Here is a 26,178-nt window from a genome sequence, read left to right on the forward strand (position 1 = left end):
TTGACCTAAATCTGCATTAATTACGGAGTATTATTTATTATTATTACTTTAAACCCTAATTAGGGTTATATTTTTTATATTCTTTAGTTTAGTTTTAATTTTATTATTTTGTATTATTTAGTATTAATTAGTTTTAATAAATTATAAAATTAATAGTTTAACAAAATAAATAATATAAAAATAATATTTTTATAAAAATTGTACTTTTTACAACTTTAAGTTTATTTTTATATTTTTGTATCTTTTTATTTGTTTTAGCGTAATTTTTGTATTTTTCGCTCGTATTTAGTTTTAAGTCATAGTTTTTGTCATAGTTATTTTTATTTCTAGATTTTTAGGCTTTGCCGTAAAATCCCTTAAGTGCTTTTTATTTAGACTAAGATTTAAGTACCTTAGAATTTTGCGACGCCGTTTTTAATATTTTAGTACTTTTTAAGTTATTGCCGTTTTAGGATATAGTTTTTCTTTTAAGCTTTAATATTTTTAGACGCAACTTTTAATTCTTAGTTTTTAGTTCCTTTTTAAGTTTCGACACGCTACTTTCTTTTTATTTTTCGACCTTTTATTTTTCGACATTTTTCGATGCGCAATCTTTTTCTTTCTAATTCTCGACGCTCTAGTTTATAGGACATAGAATTTTTTTCTATTTCTTCTCTAAAATTTCAAAACGAAAAATTATTTTAAGTGGTTAAATTGATAGACATCCATTTTCTGGTTCGTAGTAATAGTTGGATTTGTACGTGGATCGGGTTATTGGAGCCAAACAGTACTCAATTATATTGAGACCAAATGAATCCTGCCCCTCTGCTGCATCTTTTGGCTATTCGAAACGTGGGCAAAATCAGAAAAGTCTATTAATTTGATAACTTATATAAATTTTCTTATTTTTATAACTAATAGGATATTCAGTGAATGCACCGAGCAAAACGTTCACCACCTTTTGTACGTTCACCACCTGTATCTCGATCAAGACATCTAGCAAATATTGTCGCCGTTGATTTTTCTTTAGAATCGTCATCCAGTCGACCAAGTACTCCAATTCAAATTTTCGATAATCCATTTTTTGAACCCGAACTCACAATTGAGAATCCAGAGAATATTCAGGGACAATTCAGAGATCCTGAACCACTAATCTTTCCTCCGGAACCACCAATCATTCAAACGGAGATTATCGAGGAACCAACCATTAAATCAGAATTATCTAGTGATTCAGATTCAATAAATTCAATCATGGAAAATCTGGAACCTCTAAGTATGGAAGACCGAATGCGAGCTAAACACACTGGCCAAGGTCATGCAATTACTCAACCTGACATTAATGCACCAGATTATGAAATCAAAGGACAAATTCTACACATGGTAACTAATCAATGCCAATTTAGTGGTGCGCCGAAGGAAGATCCAAACGAACATCTTCGTACCTTTAATAGGATCTGTACTCTATTTAAAATAAGAGAAGTTGAGGATGAACAGATGTATCTCATGTTATTTTCCTGGACTTTAAAGGGAGAAACCAAAGATTGGTTAGAATCGTTACCTGAAGGGGCGATTGATACATGGGACGTTTTAGTTGAAAAATTTCTTAAACAATTCTTTCCGGCATTTAAAGCCGTAAGACTTCAAGGAGAAATAGTTACGTTCACACAAAAACCAAATGAAACTTTATATGAAGCGTGGAGAAGATTTGGAAAGTTATTAAGAGAATGTCCGCAACATGGTTTAGACACCTGTCAAATAGTACAAATATTCTACCAAGAATACGACATCACTACAAGAAAAGATATCGATATAGCAGCTGGTGGTTCCATTATGAAGAAAACTGTAACTGATGCTTACAAAATTATTGATAACACTGCTTCCCACTCACATGAGTGGCACCAAGAAAAAGATATCGTTAGATCATCTAAAGCAGCTAGAGCCGATTCTAGCCATGACTTAGATTCCATTTCCGCAAAGATAGATGCTGTCGAGAGACGAATGGAAAAGATGACTAAGGATATCCACTCAATAAGAATTAGTTGTGAGCAGTGTGGAGGACCACATTTAACAAAAGATTGTCTCAGTATTGAACTAACAATGGAACAAAGAGAGAATGTTTCATACATAAACCAAAGGCCTGGAAATAATTATCAGAATAATTATCAACCGCCAAGACCAATCTACAATCAAAATCAGAACTATAACCGAAATGTTTCATACAACAACCAACAAGGTCCTAGTAATCAACAAGTATCTAACAATACTTACAATCAGCAAAGACTTATTTTTAAAAATTAAACCACAACAAACCGATGATAAAAAGCCAAATTTAGAAGATATGATGTCGAAGCTAGTTGAATCTCAAACTCAGTTTTTCACATCTCAGAAACAAACCAATGAACAAAATGCTCAAGCATTTAGAAATCAACAAGCTTCTATTCAAAATTTGGAACAAGAAGTGAGCAACCTAGCAAGGTTAATAGGTGAAAGAAAACCGAGAAGTCTACCTAGTGATACAAATGCTAACCCCGGGAATGAAACAGCTAAAGCCATTACCATAAGAAGTGGTATTATACTTAAACTACCTGAAATACCTGTAATTTCTGATGATGCTATTCCTACTCCACAAGAACCACAATCTGTTCAAGATAAGGAAAAAGAACCGGTAGTTGCAAAGGTTAATGAAGATAACACAGTTGTGATGACCCGGAAATTTCTGACCAAATTTAAACTTAATCTTTGTATGATTAACATTTCCGACACGAAAAGCAAAGTCTGTAAAACTGAATCTCAAAATTTTTTAACTACTTTTATATATTTAAATACCCTTCGGTTGTTTTCGATGATTCGCTAACAATTATATGTAAATAGATACATATATACTATAACTTGAAAAGGTAACAATGTATTAATTGTTTGATACTGTACATTAAACTTATTGGTTTAAATAACTATTTGAATATATATATGATAAGTTGAAATATTTATTATTAAAATTTATTTATAAATAACTTCCAATGTGTATTTAAAAACTGATTTATGTATATTAAAAAGATATATACATATATATAATTTCAAGTTATTTAGTAAACGATAGTAACATTCGTTTATTGATTCGATTGATATTTAGATAAGTTAACTAAAGCATTTAAGATGAACCAGTAAAACACTAACTTGCTACAGTATTTTCAAATTGCTACAGTACCCAAAATGCTACAGTGTTTTCGAAAATCACTATTTGCTACAGTGAAATTGACTTTGCTACAGTAAATTGCTACAGTAAAACACTGTTTTAAAATGTATTTCAACAAATAGTGAGACGATGATTTATAGAAGTAAATGACCAAAACACTCAAATGTATAAGTTATATTTTGAGAGGTATAATTTAGGGATAATCTAAGTCTATATTTTGACAAGAGTACGTGTTACAAAACGTAAAATGCTAGTTTTCTAAGCGTATGAAAATGCGTTCGAAAAACCGAAACCGGGACATAAGTCGCGTAATGACGTACGATTTATCGGAACAAAAATTACAAGTCAACTATGCACGTGAATTTAATATAATATATAATTAATTATTTAAATTAAATATATTATATATATTATAATATTATGTCGACAAGCAAGAAAACAAGCAACTTTGAGCTGTCACCAGGGGCCATGCGATCGCATGGGTTCCCCTCACATATGCCATGCAATCGCATGGCAAGGATTTCCAGGAGACATTATAAAGCTCGATCATTTGGCCAATATATATCCTCAATCTATTTTTTTTTACTCCGTATTATTATTATAATTATTATTATTATTATTATTATTATTATTATTATTATTATTATTATTATTATTATTATTATTAATCTTATTATTATTATTAGTATTATTATACATAAAATACTACGACGAGGTCTTGAGCGTGTCACTTTCAAAATGGGTTTTGAGCGGGATAGAGCTAACAAAATTATGGGTTATTGCCAAGGAGGTTATGGGTAATGTTCGGGGGTATATTTGTGAATCAAATCTAGTATTTATCATCTCCGTTACGTCTACGTGCTTTTCTGCAATATTGAATCACAATATTGATACGTTGAGATCTACGGTTATTTGATACTCCGAGTTTCGATCACATTTTGGTGAACGACTTTATATGCTGCTAAGGTGAGTTCATTGATCCCTTTTTATACATATTTTTGGGCTGAGAATACATGCGCTGTTTTATAAAATGAACACAAAAACTAAAACTGATATGCGTGAGTTTCATAAGATCCCTTTTACTCTCTACATTTTTGGGCTGAGAATACATGCAAATGCTTTATTAACCGATATACAATATTTATATGCGTGAGTTTCATTGCTCCCTTTTTAATTACTTTCGCAATCTATATTTTTGGGCTGAGAATACATGCACTTTATTTTTTAACGCAATGGATACAAGTACATACTAAATTCTACACCGAGTTTAAACCGAAAATCCCTTAGCTTTGGTAACTAGTAACTACCGGTTATAAGAACTGGTGGGCGCGAGTAGTAGTATATGGATCCATAGGGCTTGATATCCCCGTCCGAGCTAGAGCACTAGCCTTTTAACGGACGTATGCTATTTGAGAAGCGTACACGTTGGTTTGCGTGTATTATTAAGATGATTATACAAAGGGTACAAATTATATAAACGTTAAAGTTTAGTTACCAGGATGCTCAATTTTGTAGAACCGATTGATAAACGTTTCGGATGAAACAACTGAAATCTTGTGATCCACCTTTTATGTAAAACCTATTGATAAACATTTTGAATAAAATAACTGAACTTTTGTAATCCACATTGATATACGGATTATGTGTAATATTAAAACTATGAACTCACCAACCTTTGTGTTGACACTTGAAGCATGTTTATTCTCAGGTTTCTAGAAGTCTTCCGCTGTTTGCTTATACGTGATACAAGATATGTGCTTGGAGTCATACATGCTATATACCAGAAACTTGCATTCACCAAACCATTACCATGTATCTTAATTTGAGTGTATTGTCAACAGATGTATTATTGTAAACCATTTAAATGGTGATTGTCTATACGTAGGAATCATCAGATGTTAAAAACCTGGAATTTATATATTCATTTATGAAATACCTTTTCAAACGAATACAATGTTACAAAATGTATCACATAGAGGTCAAATACCTCGCAATGAAATCAATGAATGACGTGTTTGTCCATATGGATTTGGAGCGATCGTCACAGTTGGTATCAGAGCGTTGGTCCTAGCGAACCAGGTCTTGCATGAGTGTGTCTAACTGATAGTTGTTAGTATGCATTAGTAAGTCTGGACTTCGACTGTGTCTGCATGTTAAACGTTTTGCTTACCATTTCTTGTCGGAAATTACATGTTTATCATTCTTAAGTCTAGACACGTTTTCCTGCATTTATTGCATAAATAGTGTATAGACAAAAATTCATATCTTAGCGTATCTGTTACTGTAAACTTTTCCTGACATCTTTCGAAAATTTCTCCGTGATTTATGGAATTTGGTATTATAGATACATATGTAAATTATGTATTGAAGAATACCAAACTAAATTCTATAATCTAATTCATATCAAAAATCATCTCCCTAATTATACAAGATGGATCCCGTATCTAGTTCAAATTCCTTAAACTCTGACAGCTATTCCGATATGGATATTCACCTGAATTCTGAAGACAGTGTAACCGGAATGGATCAACCAATTAGCCATCATCTATTCTGGATGAATTGGGGATGGGTTCGTAACCTACTTAATTATTGGAGACAAGAAGAAGGCGATCCCTTCCAACCACCACATTGCCCTCTTGGCGAAGAACCTGAAGCACTTACCGGCGAACCTGTTCATAACACCATTTTCTCTCTCATCTCCAGAATATCTCGTCATGATCATATACTCTCTCAAATCCTGGATCTTATTCATCCGCTCGTCCGAACCGCCAATCATCCCGGTGTAGTAGAAGAAGTCAACGAGCTTCGCGCTCGGGTAGTGGCTTTGGAGGATATGGTGCAAAGGTTACAAGAACCAGCAGAATCACCGGCATCAACAGTACCACCGACAACAACACCAACAGTACCATTACCACCACCAACAACATCCGCACCGCAAGCCTCAATATCACAACATGTACCTCGAACATCAATGTCATACGCACCATAGATACCAAGGAGTACCAACAACAATAACCGATGAAGTATTGATTCATAACTTCATTGGAGAAATATTTTGAGGCGATTATGTAATCTCTAAAGTCTTAGAGATAATCTATTCCAACCGTAACCGTAAATCAGATGAGTGGACCGAAATGATAGAAGGAAGAGTAGAAACCCTGACCGGAATGGTGCACGATTTACAAGCTAGACTTGTTTTACCAGCAGCATCAACAGTATCGTCAGTATCACCAACACCGGCAAAACCTGTAGCACTTCAAGTTCTGCCAATTTCATAATCACCAACATCATCACAAATCAACAACGCGTATATTGTATCAACGAGTTATGAAGTATTAACTCATTTTCCCTGAAGAAATTATATGTATATTTTATATATATATATGTGAAATTTGAAAACAAAATAAATCTTTTCGTACTAAGCTATTACATGTGAATCATAACTGGTAGGTACTACTCGGTTAGTTCATGTTACTAATATGCTATACATCCTTCGTTAATGACTAAACAATCGATAACTACAATCTCTATTTCAACTCAATGAATTCCATTTCCTAATAAACTAAGTGTATTATTCAATTAAATAATTGATTTTACATTTTCATTTTCGATGTACTCGAAACTTTCCAGAAAACATCATCTGTGCCTTGTAAGGTTCACAAAAATTCCACGAGCATCAACATCCTTCACCGAGGAATATCAATAAGAATAAATAATGAAGTATTGATTTCATTAGTGAAATACTCCGCGAAGATTAGGTAATCTCTAATGTTTTGGAGATTATTCATTTCTAATTCAAGCCAAAAATCAAATGAGCTTAATATGATATTAACTCATTAAATCTGTATTACATCTGAAGAAAATATACATACAGATTATTTCATAAAGACTGTAACGAAAATTCTTTGTACAAAGTATTAATTGTGAATTTTTTTTAACGGGTAGGTAATACTCGGGAAATATTTAAGTTTGCAATTAATATGTTACACTGTACATTCTTCAACTTTGATTCAAAAATTATTAACAATACTCACAACGATATACAATCATTTTCATACAAATTCAATTACATATTCTGATATTGACGGATCAGAATCCAAGTCATAACTCTGAACCGGTGACATCATTTTTAGATCTTCACATCTTTTAAAGCTATACTTTGACTTCAAAACTGTGCAAGATCCTTTAATGTTGTTAATACCGAAAATAATCTTGCAATTCTTTTCAAGATATCAATTTTCATCACACTTCCAACCAGTCAACTTTGACTTTTCAGATTAACTTTATTGTAACTTTGACATATATGTTCTTGTTGATGGGGAACCTTTCATGTTCCACCACATTAGCAGTAAATTTACCAGCAACTTCATTAATCTGTGACTTAAGTTTCTTCGAAAAATCACTATAATTATTCATTGAAACCCTATCATGTACTCATCTACATCTTGTAACAATAGTTGCCGTTCCAACTACCTGGAATTAGCAATTTGTATTTCGAATTTCGCAGCAATTCTACGCCAACAGTTATATATAGATAACATCGATCTTCTAGACTTATAGATTTCGAATGAGAAGTTTCTGAAAAACACCTTAAACTACGAACTAGTTCTCGAAATCTTGAAAAATGCTGATGAAGCAGCAAAAATTGTAAACGCCCTTAACAGTAAAAAGTTTGATGATAAAGGATAGTGTGCTGGCAAAGTTCAGAAAAAGAGAAAGTTTGGAACTGAAAAACGGAATGAGCAAAGTATGAAAGAGGCTGTGGATAAATCACAAGGACGAAATCTGCCTTCAAAGAATCCAAATGATTCAGTATCTGCTGAAGCCATTAACAAATACCTTGCTTCCGAATCTAAACCCTTGCGGACAATATTCTTTATCATCCGCTGATATTAGAAATTCTAAGATATCATCGTATCTTTCATTATAAATATCCTCCAAATTTCTGGAGATAATTTCATAATCATTCGTATCGAAAATCAATTTTCTCCTTGCGATATCTATGTTACATCATAAAAGAAACTATTTTAGTTTCTAAATTCTGAAACTTTCAAGTTTAAAATGTGAATATTTTGGAAGTGGTGTTGGGAGCTGAAGCATGAGTTAGTATAATATAATGACACTTGATCAACGTGATTATATTACAGTAAGTCATGTTGAGTTTCTAATGGAACGTGACAAAGGTTCACAGATCACACCCTCATCATAAACCATGTTACATAACTCTTTCATTCTATATAATCTCTAAATATATCAAGAAAATATATTTCTTGATGATTCGGTCTTTTCCGGATATTCTGGTAATTTGACAAGTCAGATTGTGCCATTACCTTTTCTTTCTTAGAATATTAATTATGTTTATTCTAAAATTCATACCTACGAATTCTGGACCATTACTCGCTTGACTTAAGGTCGGGAAGAGAAAACGAAAGCATGAAGCTTCGAAATATAACGGAGAACATAAAGTCCGATAACAACCCCGAAATTACAAACCGTGTATATCAATGCGAATAGCAATATAAAGACACGGGAGAATGAAAAACACTATAACTCCAAGGTAATGGTAGAAGAAAGTAATTTCCTCTGGTGGTAGATGAAAAAGAAGAATGACAGATATGAAAGTTAGGAGTATATCAAGAATCAGAACTGGATGAAGCATTTCACAATCTTTTGAAAGTATGAAATGAGGAAGAAGATGTAGGAGTAGTGAAAATAATGAAACAGAAGAGGTCAATTTATAGCAAAATATCGGACGCAGCAATAGAGGCAGATTACGCATTTAATCAAAGAAAATCCTAATTTCCGCAAATTCCGAAAAATTAAATCTTATTATGAATATTTTCTATTCCTTAAAATCCGGAAATCAATCGTTACTACATCAAGAGATAAGACGCATCTCTATTCTCCATTTCACTTGATTAAGATAACTTCTCTCATACGCTTCGAGTAATTGGATTATTTTATCCATATTATTCAAACATAGATAAAACTCTATTATCAACTCATATTCGTCATTAAAACATTTTTATTGTTAGCCGTGACGGCCTCACTCAAATTTCGGGACGAAATTTCTTTAACGGGTAGGTACTGTGATGACCCGGAAATTTCTGACCAAATTTAAACTTAATCTTTGTATGATTAACATTTCCGACACGAAAAGCAAAGTCTGTAAAACTGAATCTCAAAATTTTTGAACTACTTTTATATATTTAAATACCCTTCGGTTGTTTTCGATGATTCGCTAACAATTATATGTAAATAGATACATATATACTATAACTTGAAAAGGTAACAATGTATTAATTGTTTGATACCGTATATTAAACTTATTGGTTTAAATAACTATTTGAATATATATATGATAAGTTGAAATATTTATTATTAAAATTTATTTATAAATAACTTCCAATGTGTATTTAAAAACTGATTTATGTATATTAAAAAGATATATACATATATATAATTTCAAGTTATTTAGTAAACGATAGTAACATTCGTTTATTGATTCGATTGATATTTAGATAAGTTAACTAAAGCATTTAAGATGAACCAGTAAAACACTAACTTGCTACAGTATTTTCAAATTGCTACAGTACCCAAAATGCTACAGTGTTTTCGAAAATCACTATTTGCTACAGTGAAATTGACTTTGCTACAGTAAATTGCTACAGTAAAACACTGTTTTAAAATGTATTTCAACAAATAGTGAGACGATGATTTATAGAAGTAAATGACCAAAACACTCAAATGTATAAGTTATATTTTGAGAGGTATAATTTAGGGATAATCTAAGTCTATATTTTGACAAGAGTACGTGTTACAAAACGTAAAATGCTAGTTTTCTAAGCGTACGAAAATGCGTTCGAAAAACCGAAACCGGGACATAAGTCGCGTAATGACGTACGATTTATCGGAACAAAAATTACAAGTCAACTATGCACGTGAATTTAATATAATATATAATTAATTATTTAAATTAAATATATTATATATATTATAATATTATGTCGACAAGCAAGAAAACAAGCAACTTTGAGCTGTCACCAGGGGCCATGCGATCGCATGGGTTCCCCTCACATATGCCATGCGATCGCATGGCAAGGATTTCCAGGAGACATTATAAAGCTCGATCATTTGGCCAATATATATCCTCAATCTATTTTTTTTTTACTCCGTATTATTATTATAATAATAATAATTATTATTATTATTATTATTATTATTATTATTATTATTATTATTATTATTATTATTATTATTATTATTAATCTTATTATTATTAGTAGTATTATTATACATAAAATACTACGACGAGGTCTTGAGCGTGTCACTTTCAAAATGGGTTTTGAGCGGGATAGAGCTAAAAAAATTATGGGTTATTGCCAAGGAGGTTATGGGTAATGTTCGGGGGTATATTTGTGAATCAAATCTAGTATTTATCATCTCCGTTACGTCTACGTGCTTTTCTGCAATATTGAATCACAATATTGATACGTTGAGATCTACGGTTATTTTATACTCTGAGTTTCGATCACATTTTGGTGAACGACTTTATATGCTGCTAAGGTGAGTTCATTGATCCCTTTTTATACATATTTTTGGGCTGAGAATACATGCGCTGTTTTATAAAATGAACACAAAAACTAAAACTGATATGCGTGAGTTTCATAAGATCCCTTTTACTCTCTACATTTTTGGGCTGAGAATACATGCAAATGCTTTATTAACCGATATACCATATTTATATGCGTGAGTTTCATTGCTCCCTTTTTAATTACTTTCGCAATCTATATTTTTGGGCTGAGAATACATGCACTTTATTTTTTAACGCAATGGATACAAGTACATACTAAATTCTACACCGAGTTTAAACCGAAAATCCCTTAGCTTTGGTAACTAGTAACTACCGGTTATAAGAACTGGTGGGCGCGAGTAGTAGTATATGGATCCATAGGGCTTGATATCCCCGTCCGAGCTAGAGCACTAGCCTTTTAACGGACGTATGCTATTTGAGAAGCGTACACGTTGGTTTGCGTGTATTATTAAGATGATTATACAAAGGGTACAAATTATATAAACGTTAAAGTTTAGTTACCAGGGTGCTCAATTTTGTAGAACCGATTGATAAACGTTTCGGATGAAACAACTGAAATCTTGTGATCCACCTTTTATGTAAAACCTATTGATAAACATTTTGAATAAAATAACTGAACTTTTGTAATCCACATTGATATACGGATTATGTGTAATATTAAAACTATGAACTCACCAACCTTTGTGTTGACACTTGAAGCATGTTTATTCTCAGGTTTCTAGAAGTCTTCCGCTGTTTGCTTATACGTGATACAAGATATGTGCTTGGAGTCATACATGCTATATACCAGAAACTTGCATTCACCAAACCATTACCATGTATCTTAATTTGACTGTATTGTCAACAGATGTATTATTGTAAACCATTTAAATGGTGATTGTCTATACGTAGGAATCATCAGATGTTAAAAACCTAGAATTTATATATTCATTTATGAAATACCTTTTCAAACGAATACAATGTTACAAAATGTATCACATAGAGGTCAAATACCTCGCAATGAAATCAATGAATGACGTGTTCGTCCATATGGATTTGGAGCGATCGTCACAACAGTTTAGGCTAAACCTTATGTTAAACCATACCAACCACCACTTCCTTACCCGAGTAAAATGAGAAAAGAGAGACTTGAAGCCGAGCAATCTAAATTCTTGGATATGTTTAAACAGATAAATGTCAATCTTCCTTTCATTGATGTAATTTCAGGAATGCCTAGATATGCTAAATTCTTGAAAGATTTAATCACAAATAGAAAGAAAATGGAAGAACTCTCGGCTGTTACTATGAATGCTAATTGTTCTGCAGTGCTGTTGAATAAGATACCAGAAAAATTATCTGATCCAGGAAGTTTCACAATTTTCTGTTTTCTGGGTAGTCTTAGTTCAATAGAAGCATTGGCAGACTTAGGTGCTAGTATAAATTTAATGCCGTATTCACTATACGCTAAACTAGACCTTGGAGAATTGAAACCAACACGAATAAGCATACAACTAGCCGATCGATCAGTAAAATATCCTAGAGGGATAATGGAGAACATGCTAGTTAAAGTTGGTACTTTAGTACTTCTAGTAGATTTTGTTATTCTGGACATGGAAGAAGATTCTCGAGTTCCTCTCATATTAGGAAGACCATTCTTAAACACGGCCAAAGCAATAATAGACGTGTTTGGTAAGAAACTGACCCTAAGTATAGAGGACGAGAGTGTTACCTTTTCAGTTGATAGAGCAATGCAACAACCGCAATCTGCAGATGATAGATGTTATTATATTCAAACTATAGATTCACATGCAGAATTGTTAGAAGAATTTCCAGAATTACAAGGAATAGGAGAATGTTCTTTAGGAGAACGAACTGAACCAATTGATGAAACTGAAATGTTAGCTACACTTATGGCTAATGGATATGAACAAACAACAGAAGAAATTCAAATGCTAAAAGAGGAAGACAGATATCGATATAAATCATCGATAGAAGAACCACCAACATTAGAGTTAAAGCCACTTCCAAACCATTTGGAATACGCTTATTTACATGGTGAATCTGAATTACCTGTAATAATATCGTCTTCTCTTACTGAAAATGAAAAATCTCAACTCATTTCTGTGATAAAAGCTCATAAACCAGCTATTGCATGGAAAATCCATGATATTAAAGGAATAAGTCCTTCGTATTGCACACATAAAATTCTTATGGAAGAAGGTCATAAAACGTATGTGCAACGCCAACGAAGACTAAATCCTAATATGCAAGATGTTGTTAAGAAAGAAATTATTAAACTGCTAGATGCAGGTTTAATTTATCCAATTTATGATAGTCCATGGGTAAGCCCAGTTCAATGCGTACCTAAGAAGGGTGGCATGACTGTCATCACAAATGAAAAAAATGAGCTTATTCCTGCTAGGACTGTAACAGGATGGCGTGTTTGTATTGATTTTAGAAAATTAAATGACGCCACCAGAAAAGATCACTTTCCCTTACCTTTTATTGATCAAATGTTGGAAAGATTAGTCGAAAATAGTTACTATTGTTTTCTTGATGGTTTTTCCGGATATTTTCAAATTCCAATAGCACCCGAGGACCAAGAGAAAACCACGTTCACGTGCCCCTATGGTACTTTTGCTTATAAACGAATACCATTTGGACTTTGCAACGCCCCTGCAACCTTTCAAAGGTGCATGATGACAATTTTTCACGACATGATAGAAGAATGCATGAAAGTTTTCATGGATGACTTTTCAGTCTTCGGTGATACATTTGAATCATGTCTAGTTAATCTTGAACGAATGCTTATTAGATGCGAACAATCAAATCTAGTACTTAATTGGGAGAAATGCCATTTCATGGTTAAAGAAGGCATCGTTCTTGAAATGTCCCGTTCTTATTGATTAAAAACGTTCCATATTAATTGATTTCGTTGCGAGGTTTTGACCTCTATATGAGACGTTTTTCAAAGACTGCATTCATTTTAAAACAAACCATAACCTTTATTTCATCAATAAAGGTTTAAAAAGCTTTACGTAGATTATCAAATAATGATAATCTAAAATATCCTATTTACACACGACCATTACATAATGGTTTACAATACAAATATGTTACAACAAAATAAGTTTCTTGAATGCAGTTTTTACACAATATCATACAAGCATGGACTCCAAATCTCGTCCTTATTTAAGTATGCGACAGCGGAAGCTCTTAATAATCACCTGAGAATAAACATGCTTAAAACGTCAACAAAAATGTTGGTGAGTTATAGGTTTAACCTATATATATCAAATCATAATAATAGACCACAAGATTTCATATTTCAATACACATCCCATACATAGAGATAAAAATCATTCATATGGTGAACACCTGGTAACCGACATTAACAAGATGCATATATAAGAATATCCCCATCATTCCGGGACACCCTTCGGATATGATATAAATTTCGAAGTACTAAAGCATCCGGTACTTTGGATGGGGCTTGTTGGGCCCGATAGATCTATCTTTAGGATTCGCGTCAATTAGGGTGTCTGTTCCCTAATTCTTAGATTACCAGACTTAATAAAAAGGGGCATATTCGATTTCGATAATTCAACCATAGAATGTAGTTTCACGTACTTGTGTCTATTTTGTAAATCATTTATAAAACCTGCATGTATTCTCATCCCAAAAATATTAAATTTTAAAAGTGGGACTATAACTTACTTTCACAGATTTTTACTTCGTCGGGAAGTAAGACTTGGCCACTGGTTGATTCACGAACCTATAACAATATATACATATATATCAAAGTATGTTCCAAAATATATTTACAACACTTTTAATATATTTTGATGTTTTAAGTTTATTAAGTCAGCTGTCCTCGTTAGTAACCTACAACTAGTTGTCCACAGTTAGATGTACAGAAATAAATCGATAAATATTATCTTGAATCAATCCACGACCCAGTGTATACGTATCTCAGTATTGATCACAACTCAAACTATATATATTTTGGAATCAACCTCAACCCTGTATAGCTAACTCCAACATTCACATATAGAGTGTCTATGGTTGTTCCGAAATATATATAGATGTGTCGACATGATAGGTCGAAACATTGTATACGTGTCTATGGTATCTCAAGATTACATAATATACAATACAAGTTGATTAAGTTATGGTTGGAATAGATTTGTTACCAATTTTCACGTAGCTAAAATGAGAAAAATTATCCAATCTTGTTTTACCCATAACTTCTTCATTTTAAATCCGTTTTGAGTGAATCAAATTGCTATGGTTTCATATTGAACCCTATTTTATGAATCTAAAAAGAAAAAGTATAGGTTTATAGTCGGAAAAATAAGTTACAAGTCGTTTTTGTAAAGGTAGTCATTTCAGTCGAAAGAACGACGTCTAGATTACCATTTTAGAAAACATACTTCCACTTTGAGTTTAACCATAATTTTTGGATATAGTTTCATGTTCATAATAAAAATCATTTTCTCAGAATAACAACTTTTAAATCAAAGTTTATCATAGTTTTTAATTAACTAACCCAAAACAGCCCGCGGTGTTACTACGACGGCGTAAATCCGGTTTTACGGTGTTTTTCGTGTTTCCAGGTTTTAAATCATTAAGTTAGCATATCATATAGATATAGAACATGTGATTAGTTTATTTTAAAAGTCAAGTTAGAAGGATTAACTTTTGTTTGCGAACAAGTTTAGAATTAACTAAACTATGTTCTAGTGATTACAAGTTTAAACCTTCGAATAAGATAGCTTTATATGTATGAATCGAATGATGTTATGAACATCATTACTACCTTAAGTTCCTTGGATAAACCTACTGGAAAAGAGAAAAATGGATCTAGCTTCAATGGATCCTTGGATGGCTCGAAGTTCTTGAAGCAGAATCATGACACGAAAACAAGTTCAAGTAAGATCATCACTTGAAATAAGATTGTTATAGTTATAGAAATTGAACCAAAGTTTGAATATGATTATTACCTTGTATTAGAATGATAACCTACTGTAAGAAACAAAGATTTCTTGAGGTTGGATGATCACCTTACAAGATTGGAAGTGAGCTAGCAAACTTGAAAGTATTCTTGATTTTATGAAACTAGAACTTTTGGAATTTATGAAGAACACTTAGAACTTGAAGATAGAACTTGAGAGAGATCAATTAGATGAAGAAAATTGAAGAATGAAAGTGTTTGTAGGTGTTTTTGGTCGTTGGTGTATGGATTAGATATAAAGGATATGTTATTTTGTTTTCATGTAAATAAGTCATGAATGATTACTCATATTTTTGTAATTTTATGAGATATTTCATGCTAGTTGCCAAATGATGGTTCCCACATGTGTTAGGTGACTCACATGGGCTGCTAAGAGCTGATCATTGGAGTGTATATACCAATAGTACATACATCTAAAAGCTGTGTATTGTACGAGTACGAATACGGGTGCATACGAGTAGAATTGTTGATGAAACTGAACGAGGATGTAATTGTAAGCATTTTTGTTAAGTAGAAGTATTTTGATAAGTGTCTTGAAGTCTTTCAAAAGTGTATGAATACATATTAAAACACTACATGTATATACATTTTAACTGAGTCGTTAAGTCATCGTTAGTCGTTACATGTAAATGTTGTTTTGAAACCTTTAGGTTAACGATCTTGTTAAATGTTGTTAACCCAATGTTTATAATATCAAAAGAGATTTTAAATTATTATATTATCATGATATTATGATGTATGAATATCTCTTAATATGATATATATACATTAAATGTCGTTACAACGATAATCGTTACATATATGTCTCGTTTCAAAATCATTAAGTTAGTAGTCTTGTTTTTACATATGTAGTTCATTGTTAATATACTTAATGATATGTTTACTTATCATAATATCATGTTAACTATATATATAACCATATATATGTCATCATATAGTTTTTACAAGTTTTAACGTTCGTGAATCACCGGTCAACTTGGGTGGTCAATTGTCTATATGAAACCTATTTCAATTAATCAAGTCTTAACAAGTTTGATTGCTTAACATGTTGGAAACATTTAATCATGTAAATATCAATCTCAATTAATATATATAAACATGGAAAAGTTCGGGTCACTACAGTACCTACCCGTTAAATAAATTTCGTCCCGAAATTTTAAGCTGTTGAAGGTGTTGACGAATCTTCTGGAAATAGATGCGGGTATTTCTTCTTCATCTGATCTTCACAATCCCAGGTGAACTCGGGTCCTCTACGAGCATTTCATCGAACCTTAATAATTGATATCTTGTTTTGCTTAAGTCTTTTAACCTCACGATCCATTATTTCGACGGGTTCTTCGATGAATTGAAGTTTTTCGTTGATTTGGATTTCATCTAACGGAATAGTGAGATCTTCTTTAGTAAAACATTTCTTCAAATTCGAGACGTGGAATGTGTTATGTACAGCCGCGAGTTGTTGAGGTAACTCAAGTCGGTAAGCTACTGGTCCGATACGATCAATAATCTTGAATGGTCCAATATACCTTGGATTTAATTTCCCTCGTTTACCAAATCGAACAACGCCTTTCCAAGGTGCAACTTTAAGCATGACCATCTCTCCAATTTCAAATTCTATATCTTTTCTTTTAATGTCAGCGTAGCTCTTTTGTCGACTTTGGGCGGTTTTCAACCGTTGTTGAATTTGGATGATCTTCTCGGTAGTTTCTTGTATAATCTCCGGACCCATAATTTGTCTATCCCCCACTTCACTCCAACAAATCGGAGACCTGCACTTTCTACCATAAAGTGCTTCAAACGGCGCCATCTCAATGCTTGAATGGTAGCTGTTGTTGTAGGAAAATTCTGCTAACGGTAGATGTCGATCCCAACTGTTTCCGAAATTAATAACACATGCTCGTAGCATGTCTTCAAGCGTTTGTATCGTCCTTTCGCTCTGCCCATCAGTTTGTGGATGATAGGCAGTACTCATGTCTAGACGAGTTCCTAATGCTTGCTGTAATGTCTGCCAGAATCTTGAAATAAATCTGCCATCCCTATCAGAGAAAATAGAGATTGGTATTCCATGTCTGGAGACGACTTCCTTCAAATACAGTCGTGCTAACTTCTCCATCTTGTCATCTTCTCTTATTGGTAGGAAGTGTGCGGATTTGGTGAGACGATCAACTATTACCCAAATAGTATCAAAACCACTTGCAGTCCTTGGCAATTTAGTGATGAAATCCATGGTAATGTTTTCCCATTTCCATTCCGGGATTTCGGGTTGTTGAAGTAGACCTGATGGTTTCTGATGCTCAGCTTTGACCTTAGAACACGTCAAACATTCTCCTACATATTTAGCAACATCGGCTTTCATACCCGGCCACCAAAAATGTTTCTTGAGATCCTTGTACATCTTCCCCGTTCCAGGATGTATTGAGTATCTGGGTTTATGAGCTTCTCTAAGTACCATTTCTCTCATATCTCCAAATTTTGGTACCCAAATCCTTTCAGCCCTATACCGGGTTCCGTCTTCCCGAATATTAAGATGCTTCTCCGATCCTTTGGGTATTTCATCCTTTAAATTTCCCTCTTTTAAAACTCCTTGTTGCGCCTCCTTTATTTGAGTAGTAAGGTTATTATGAATCATTATATTCATAGATTTTACTCGAATGGGTTCTCTGTCCTTCCTGCTCAAGGCATCGCCTACCACATTTGCCTTCCCCGGGTGGTAACGAATCTCAAAGTCATAATCATTCAATAATTCAATCCACCTACGCTGCCTCATATTCAGTTGTTTCTGATTAAATATGTGTTGAAGACTTTTGTGGTCGGTATATATAATACTTTTGACCCCATATAAGTAGTGCCTCCAAGTCTTTAATGCAAAAACAACCGCGCCTAATTCCAAATCATGCGTCGTATAATTTTGTTCGTGAATCTTCAATTGTCTAGACGCATAAGCAATCACCTTCGTTCGTTGCATTAATACACAACCAAGACCTTGCTTTGATGCGTCACAATAAATCACAAAATCATCATTCCCTTCAGGCAATGACAATATAGGTGCCGTAGTTAGCTTTTTCTTCAATAACTGAAATGCTTTCTCTTGTTCATCATTCCATTCAAATTTCTTCCCTTTATGCGTTAATGCAGTCAAGGGTTTTGCTATTCTGGAAAAGTCTTGGATGAACCTTCTGTAGTAACCAGCTAGTCCTAAAAACTGGCGTATGTGTTTCGGAGTTTTCGGGGTTTCCCACTTTTCAACAGTTTCTATCTTTGCCGGATCCACCTTAATACCTTCTTTGTTCACTATGTGACCGAGGAATTGAACTTCTTCTAACCAAAATGCACACTTTGAAAACTTAGCGTATAATTCTTCCTTCCTCAATACTTCTAACACCTTTCTCAAATGTTCACCGTGTTCTTGGTCATTCTTTGAGTAAATAAGTATGTCATCAATGAAAACAATGACAAACTTGTCAAGGTATGGTCCACACACTCGGTTCATAAGGTCCATGAACACAGCTGGTGCATTAGTTAAACCAAACGGCATGACCATAAACTCGTAATGACCGTAACGTGTTCTGAAAGCAGTCTTTGGAATATCATCTTCTTTCACCCGCATTTGATGATACCCGGAACGTAAGTCAATCTTTGAATAAACAGACGAGCCTTGTAGTTGATCAAATAAGTCGTCGATTCTCGATAGTGGGTAGCGGTTCTTGATGGTAAGTTTGTTCAACTCTCGGTAGTCGATACACAACCTGAATGTACCATCTTTATTCTTGACAAACAAAACAGGAGCTCCCTACGGTGATGTGCTTGGTCGAATGAAACCACGCTCTAAAAGTTCTTGTAATTGGCTTTGCAGTTCTTTCATCTCGCTGGGTGCGAGTCTGTAAGGAGCACGAGCTATTGGTGCAGCTCCTGGTACAAGATCTATTTGAAATTCAACGGATCGATGTGGGGGTAATCCCGGTAATTCTTTCGGAAATACATCGGGAAATTCTTTTGCAATGGGAACATCATTGATGTTCTTTTCTTCAGTTTGTACTTTCTCGACGTGTGCTAGAACAGCATAGCAACCTTTTCTTATTAGTTTTTGTGCCTTCAAATTACTAATAAGATGTAGCTTCGTGTTGCCCTTTTCTCCGTACACCATTAAGGGTTTTCCTTTTTCTCGTATAATGCGAATTGCATTTTTGTAACAAACGATCTCTGCTTTCACTTCTTTCAACCAGTCCATACCGATTATCACATCAAAACTCCCTAACTCTACTGGTATCAAATCAATCTTAAATGTTTCGCTAACCAGTTTAATTTCTCGATTCCGACATATATTATCTGCTGAAATTAATTTACCATTTGCTAATTCGAGTAAAAATTTACTATCCAAAGGCGTCAATGGGCAACTTAATTTAGCACAAAAATCTCTACTCATATAGCTTCTATCCGCACCCGAATCAAATAAAACGTAAGCAGATTTATTGTCAATAAGAAACGTACCCGTAACAAGCTCCGGGTCTTCTTGTGCCTCTGCCGCATTAATATTGAAAACTCTTCCGCGGCCTTGTCCATTCGTGTTCTCCTGGTTCGGGAAATTTCTAATAATGTGGCCCGGTTTTCCACATTTATAACAAACTACATTGGCATAACTTGCTCCGACACTACTTGCTCCGCCATTACTCGTTCCGACACCATTTGTTCCTTTCGTTCTATTAACCCCTGGTCCGTAGACCTCACACTTCGCCGCGCTATGACCATTTCTTTTACACTTGTTGCAAAATTTGGTGCAGAACCCCGAGTGATACTTTTCACACCTTTGGCATAGCTGCTTCTGATTGTTGTTGTTATTGCGGTTATTATTGTTGTTGGGATGATTGTTGTAGTTGCTGTTGTTGTTGTTGTTGTGGTTGTTGTTGGGCCATTTGTTGTAGTTGCGATTGATGTTGCGATTGTTGGGATAATTGTTGCGATTATTGTTGTAATTGCTGTTGTTGTTGTATTGGTGATTCTTATCACCGTTTTCCTCCCACTTTCTTTTGACTTGCTTCACATTGGCCTCTTCAGCAGTCTGTTCTTTAATTCTTTCTTCAATCTGGTTCACTAGTTTGTGAGCCATTCTACATGCCTGTTGTATGGAGGCAGGCTCGTGTGAACTTATATCTTCTTGGATTCTTTCCGGTAATCCTTTCACAAACGCGTCGATCTTCTCTTCCTCATCTTCGAATGCTCCCGGACACAATAGGCACAATTCTGTGAATCGTCTTTCGTACGTGGTAATATCAAATCCTTGAGTTCGTAACCCTCTAAGTTCTGTCTTGAGCTTATTGACCTACGTTCTGGGACGGTACTTCTCGTTCATCAAGTGCTTGAATGCTGACCACGGTAGTGCGTACGCATCATCTTGTCCCACTTGCTCTAGATAGGTATTCCACCATGTTAACGCAGAACCTGTGAAGGTATGCGTAGCGTACTTCACTTTGTCCTCTTTAGTACACTTACTTATGGCAAACACCGATTCGACCTTCTCGGTCCACCGTTTCAATCCGATCGGTCCACCGGTTCCATCAAATTCCAAAGGTTTGCAGGCAGTGAATTCTTTGTAGGTGCATCCTACACGATTTCCTGTACTGCTAGATCCAAAGTTATTGTTGCTATGTAGCACATCCTGTACTGCGGCTATGTTTGAAGCTAGAAAAGTACGGAATTCCTCTTCATTCATAATCACGGTGTGTCGAGTAGTCGGTGCCATTTCCTTCAAAATAGTCAAATGGAACAAGTTAATCATACAGAATATTAAGAGTAGTTAATAGTATTTCGTAGCATAATATGAACTCATTTATAAAAGCTTTTTCTTCATATTAGCGTTTTATAAGTTTAAATTCGGGTAGTACCTACCCGTTAAGTTCATACTTAGTAGCTAATATACAATTCAACTACTACAATTCTATATGAAAAACTGATTATAATAATATTTCGCGTTCAAACTTTTACACAATATTTTACAAACTTACAATACCGCTTATTTTACATATAGCATGAAATATAGCACACAATAAATTTGATACAAGATGGTTGTGAAGATAATTCTAGCTAGTACACAAGTCGTTCAGCAAAGGCAATAAAGACACGTAATTCATACGTCCAGAAACAAGTCATGCATTCTGGTTTTACTAGGATTACTTCCCATCTTTGGTCTTGTGGAACATAACCATTATGGCCGTTGATAAGACAGCGTGTTGTAACGTCGTCAAAGGGACGAGGGTTACGTAATGTCCAACAGTCCCGTAACAATCTAAAAACCTCATTTCTTACCCCAATTACCGACTCCGTCACTTGTGGGAACGTTTTGTTTAATAGTTGTAGCCCGATGTTCTTGTTCTCACTTTGGTGAGAAGCGAACATTACTAATCCGTAAGCATAACATGCTTCTTTATGTTGCATGTTAGCCGCTTTTTCTAAATCACGAAGTCCAATATTCGGATATATTGAGTCAAAATAATTTCTTAACCCATTGCGTAAAATAGCATTTGGGTTCCCCGCAATATATGCGTCAAAGTAAACACATCGTAACTTATGGATTTCCCAATGTGATATCCCCCATCTTTCGAACGAAAGCCTTTTATAAACCAAGGCATTCTTGGAACGTTCTTCGAATGTCTTACAAACTGATCTCGCCTTAAATAGTTGTGCCGAAGAATTCTGACCGACTCTAGACAAGATTTCATCAATCATGTCTCCGGGTAGGTCTCTTAAAATATTGGGTTGTCTATCCATTTTGTGTTTTTATACTGTAAAATAGACAAGAGTTAGATTCATAAAAAAAAAATACTTATTAATACAAGCAATTTTTACATATATCATAAAGCATAAGCACACTATATTACATATATTACACCACACGAATACAACTATCTTATTCCGACTCGCTTGTTTCTTCTTCTTCTTCGGTTTTGGTTCGTTTTGCCAAGTTTCTAGGGATATATGATGTTCCCCTAATACGAGCCGTAATTTTCCACATTGGTTTAGAAAAACCTGGTGGTTTAGAGGTTCCCGGGTCATTGTTACAACTTAAGGACTTCGGGGGTTGACGATACATATAAAGTTCATCGGGGTTGGAATTAGATTTCTCTATTTTTATGCCCTTTCCCTTATTGTTTTCTTTTGCCTTTTTAAATTCAGTTGGAGTAATTTCTATAACATCATCGGAATTCTCGTCGGAATCCGATTCATCGGAGAATTGGTAATCCTCCCAATATTTTGCTTCCTTGGCGGAAACACCATTGACCATAATTAACCTTGGTCGGTTGGTTGAGGATTTTCTTTTACTTAACCGTTTTATTATTTCCCCCACCGGTTCTATTTCTTCATCTGGTTCCGATTCTTCTTCCGGTTCCGATTCTTCTTCCGGTTCCGACTCTTCTTCCAGTTCCTCTTCGGGAACTTGTGAATCAGTCCACGAATCATTCCAATTTACATTTGACTCTTCATTATTATTAGGTGAGTCAATGAGACTTGTTCTAGAGGTAGACATCTATCTCATAATATCAAACGCGTTAAGAGATTAATATATCACATAATATTCACATGTTAAAAATATATAGTTTCCAACAAAATTTGTTAAGCAATCATTTTTCAAGTAAACACGGTCGAAGTCCAGACTCACTAATGCATCCTAACAAACTCGATAAGACACACTAATGCAAAATTTTGGTTCTCTAAGACCAACGCTCTGATACCAACTGAAATGTCCCGTTCTTATTGATTAAAAATGTTCCATATTAATTGATTTCGTTGCGAGATTTTGACCTCTATATGAGATGTTTTTCAAAGACTGCATTCATTTTAAAACAAACCATAACCTTTATTTCATCAATAAAGGTTTAAAAAGCTTTACGTAGATTATCAAATAATGATAATCTAAAATATCCTGTTTACACACGACCATTACATAATGGTTTACAATACAAATATGTTACAACAAAATAAGTTTCTTGAATGCAGTTTTTACACAATATCATACAAGCATGGACTCCAAATCTCGTCCTTATTTAAGTATGCGACAGCGGAAGCTCTTAATAATCACCTGAGAATAAACATGCTTAAAACGTCAACAAAAATGTTGGTGAGTTATAGGTTTAACCTATATATATCAAATCATAATAATAGATCACAAGATTTCATATTTCAATACACATCCCATATATAGAGATAAAAATCATTCATATGGTGAACACCTGGTAACCGACATTAACAAGATGCATATATAAGAATATCCCCATCATTCCGGGACACCCTTCGGATATGATATAAATTTCGAAGTACTAAAGCATCCGGTACTTTGGATGGGGCTTGTTGGGCCCGATAGATCTATCTTTAGGATTCGCGTCAATTAGGGTGTCTGTTCCCTAATTCTTAGATTACCAGACTTAATAAAAAGGGGCATATTCGATTTCGATAATTCAACCATAGAATGTAGTTTCACGTACTTGTGTCTATTTTGTAAATCATTTATAAAACCTGCATGTATTCTCATCCCGAAAATATTAGATTTTAAAAGTGGGACTATAACTCACTTTCACAGATTTTTACTTCGTCGGGAAGTAAGACTTGGCCACTGGTTGATTCACGAACCTATAACAATATATACATATATATCAAAGTATGTTCCAAAATATATTTACAACACTTTTAATATATTTTGATGTTTTAAGTTTATTAAGTCAGCTGTCCTCGTTAGTAACCTACAACTAGTTGTCCACAGTTAGATGTACAGAAATAAATCGATAAATATTATCTTGAATCAATCCACGACCCAGTGTATACGTATCTCAGTATTGATCACAACTCAAACTATATATATTTTGGAATCAACCTCAACCCTGTATAGCTAACTCCAACATTCACATATAGAGTGTCTATGGTTGTTCCGAAATATATATAGATGTGTCGACATGATAGGTCGAAACATTGTATACGTGTCTATGGTATCTCAAGATTACATAATATACAATACAAGTTGATTAAGTTATGGTTGGAATAGATTTGTTACCAATTTTCACGTAGCTAAAATGAGAAAAATTATCCAATCTTGTTTTACCCATAACTTCTTCATTTTAAATCCGTTTTGAGTGAATCAAATTGCTATGGTTTCATATTGAACCCTATTTTATGAATATAAACAGAAAAAGTATAGGTTTATAGTCGGAAAAATAAGTTACAAGTCGTTTTTGTAAAGGTAGTCATTTCAGTCGAAAGAACGACGTCTAGATGACCATTTTAGAAAACATACTTCCACTTTGAGTTTAACCATAATTTTTGGATATAGTTTCATGTTCATAATAAAAATCATTTTCTCAGAATAACAACTTTTAAATCAAAGTTTATCATAGTTTTTAATTAACTAACCCAAAACAGCCCGCGGTGTTACTACGACGGTGTAAATTCGGTTTTACGGTGTTTTTCGTGTTTCCAGGTTTTAAATCATTAAGTTAGCATATCATATAGATATAGAACATGTGTTTAGTTTATTTTAAAAGTCAAGTTAGAAGGATTAACTTTTGTTTGCGAACAAGTTTAGAATTAACTAAACTATGTTCTAGTGATTACAAGTTTAAACCTTCGAATAAGATAGCTTTATATGTATGAATCGAATGATGTTATGAACATCATTACTACCTTAAGTTCCTTGGATAAACCTACTGGAAAATAGAAAAATGGATCTAGCTTCAATGGATCCTTGGATGGCTCGAAGTTCTTGAAGCAGAATCATGACACGAAAACAAGTTCAAGTAAGATCATCACTTGAAATAAGATTGTTATAGTTATAGAAATTGAACCAAAGTTTGAATATGATTATTACCTTATATTAGAATGATAACCTACTGTAAGAAACAAAGATTTCTTGAGGTTGGATGATCACCTTACAAGATTGGAAGTGAGCTAGCAAACTTGAAAGTATTCTTGATTTTATGAAACTAGAACTTTTGGAATTTATGAAGAACACTTAGAACTTGAAGATAGAACTTGAGAGAGATCAATTAGATGAAGAAAATTGAAGAATGAAAGTGTTTGTAGGTGTTTTTGGTCGTTGGTGTATGGATTAGATATAAAGGATATGTTATTTTGTTTTCATGTAAATAAGTCATGAATGATTACTCATATTTTTGTAATTTTATGAGATATTTCATGCTAGTTTCCAAATGATGGTTCCCACATGTGTTAGGTGACTCACATGGGCTGCTAAGAGCTGATCATTGGAGTGTATATACCAATAGTACATACATCTAAAAGCTGTGTATTGTACGAGTACGAATACGGGTGCATACGAGTAGAATTGTTGAGGAAACTGAACGAGGATGTAATTGTAAGCATTTTTGTTAAGTAGAAGTATTTTGATAAGTGTCTTGAAGTCTTTCAAAAGTGTATGAATACATA

The 26,178-nt window shown here is 33.9% G+C and overlaps 1 non-coding gene across 1 annotated transcript; it reads right to left on the minus strand.

The window, feature by feature from the left end:
• Positions 1 to 1,614: 1,614 nt before the first annotated feature.
• On the minus strand, positions 1,615 to 1,721 carry LOC139856260 (small nucleolar RNA R71). Its single transcript, XR_011761754.1, has one exon. It is a non-coding gene; the product is annotated as a small nucleolar RNA R71 (small nucleolar RNA).
• Positions 1,722 to 26,178: the final 24,457 nt, after the last annotated feature.

The sequence above is a fragment of the Rutidosis leptorrhynchoides genome, chromosome 6 (genome assembly GCF_046630445.1).
Source record: "Rutidosis leptorrhynchoides isolate AG116_Rl617_1_P2 chromosome 6, CSIRO_AGI_Rlap_v1, whole genome shotgun sequence".
Taxonomy (NCBI): Eukaryota; Viridiplantae; Streptophyta; class Magnoliopsida; order Asterales; family Asteraceae; genus Rutidosis; species Rutidosis leptorrhynchoides.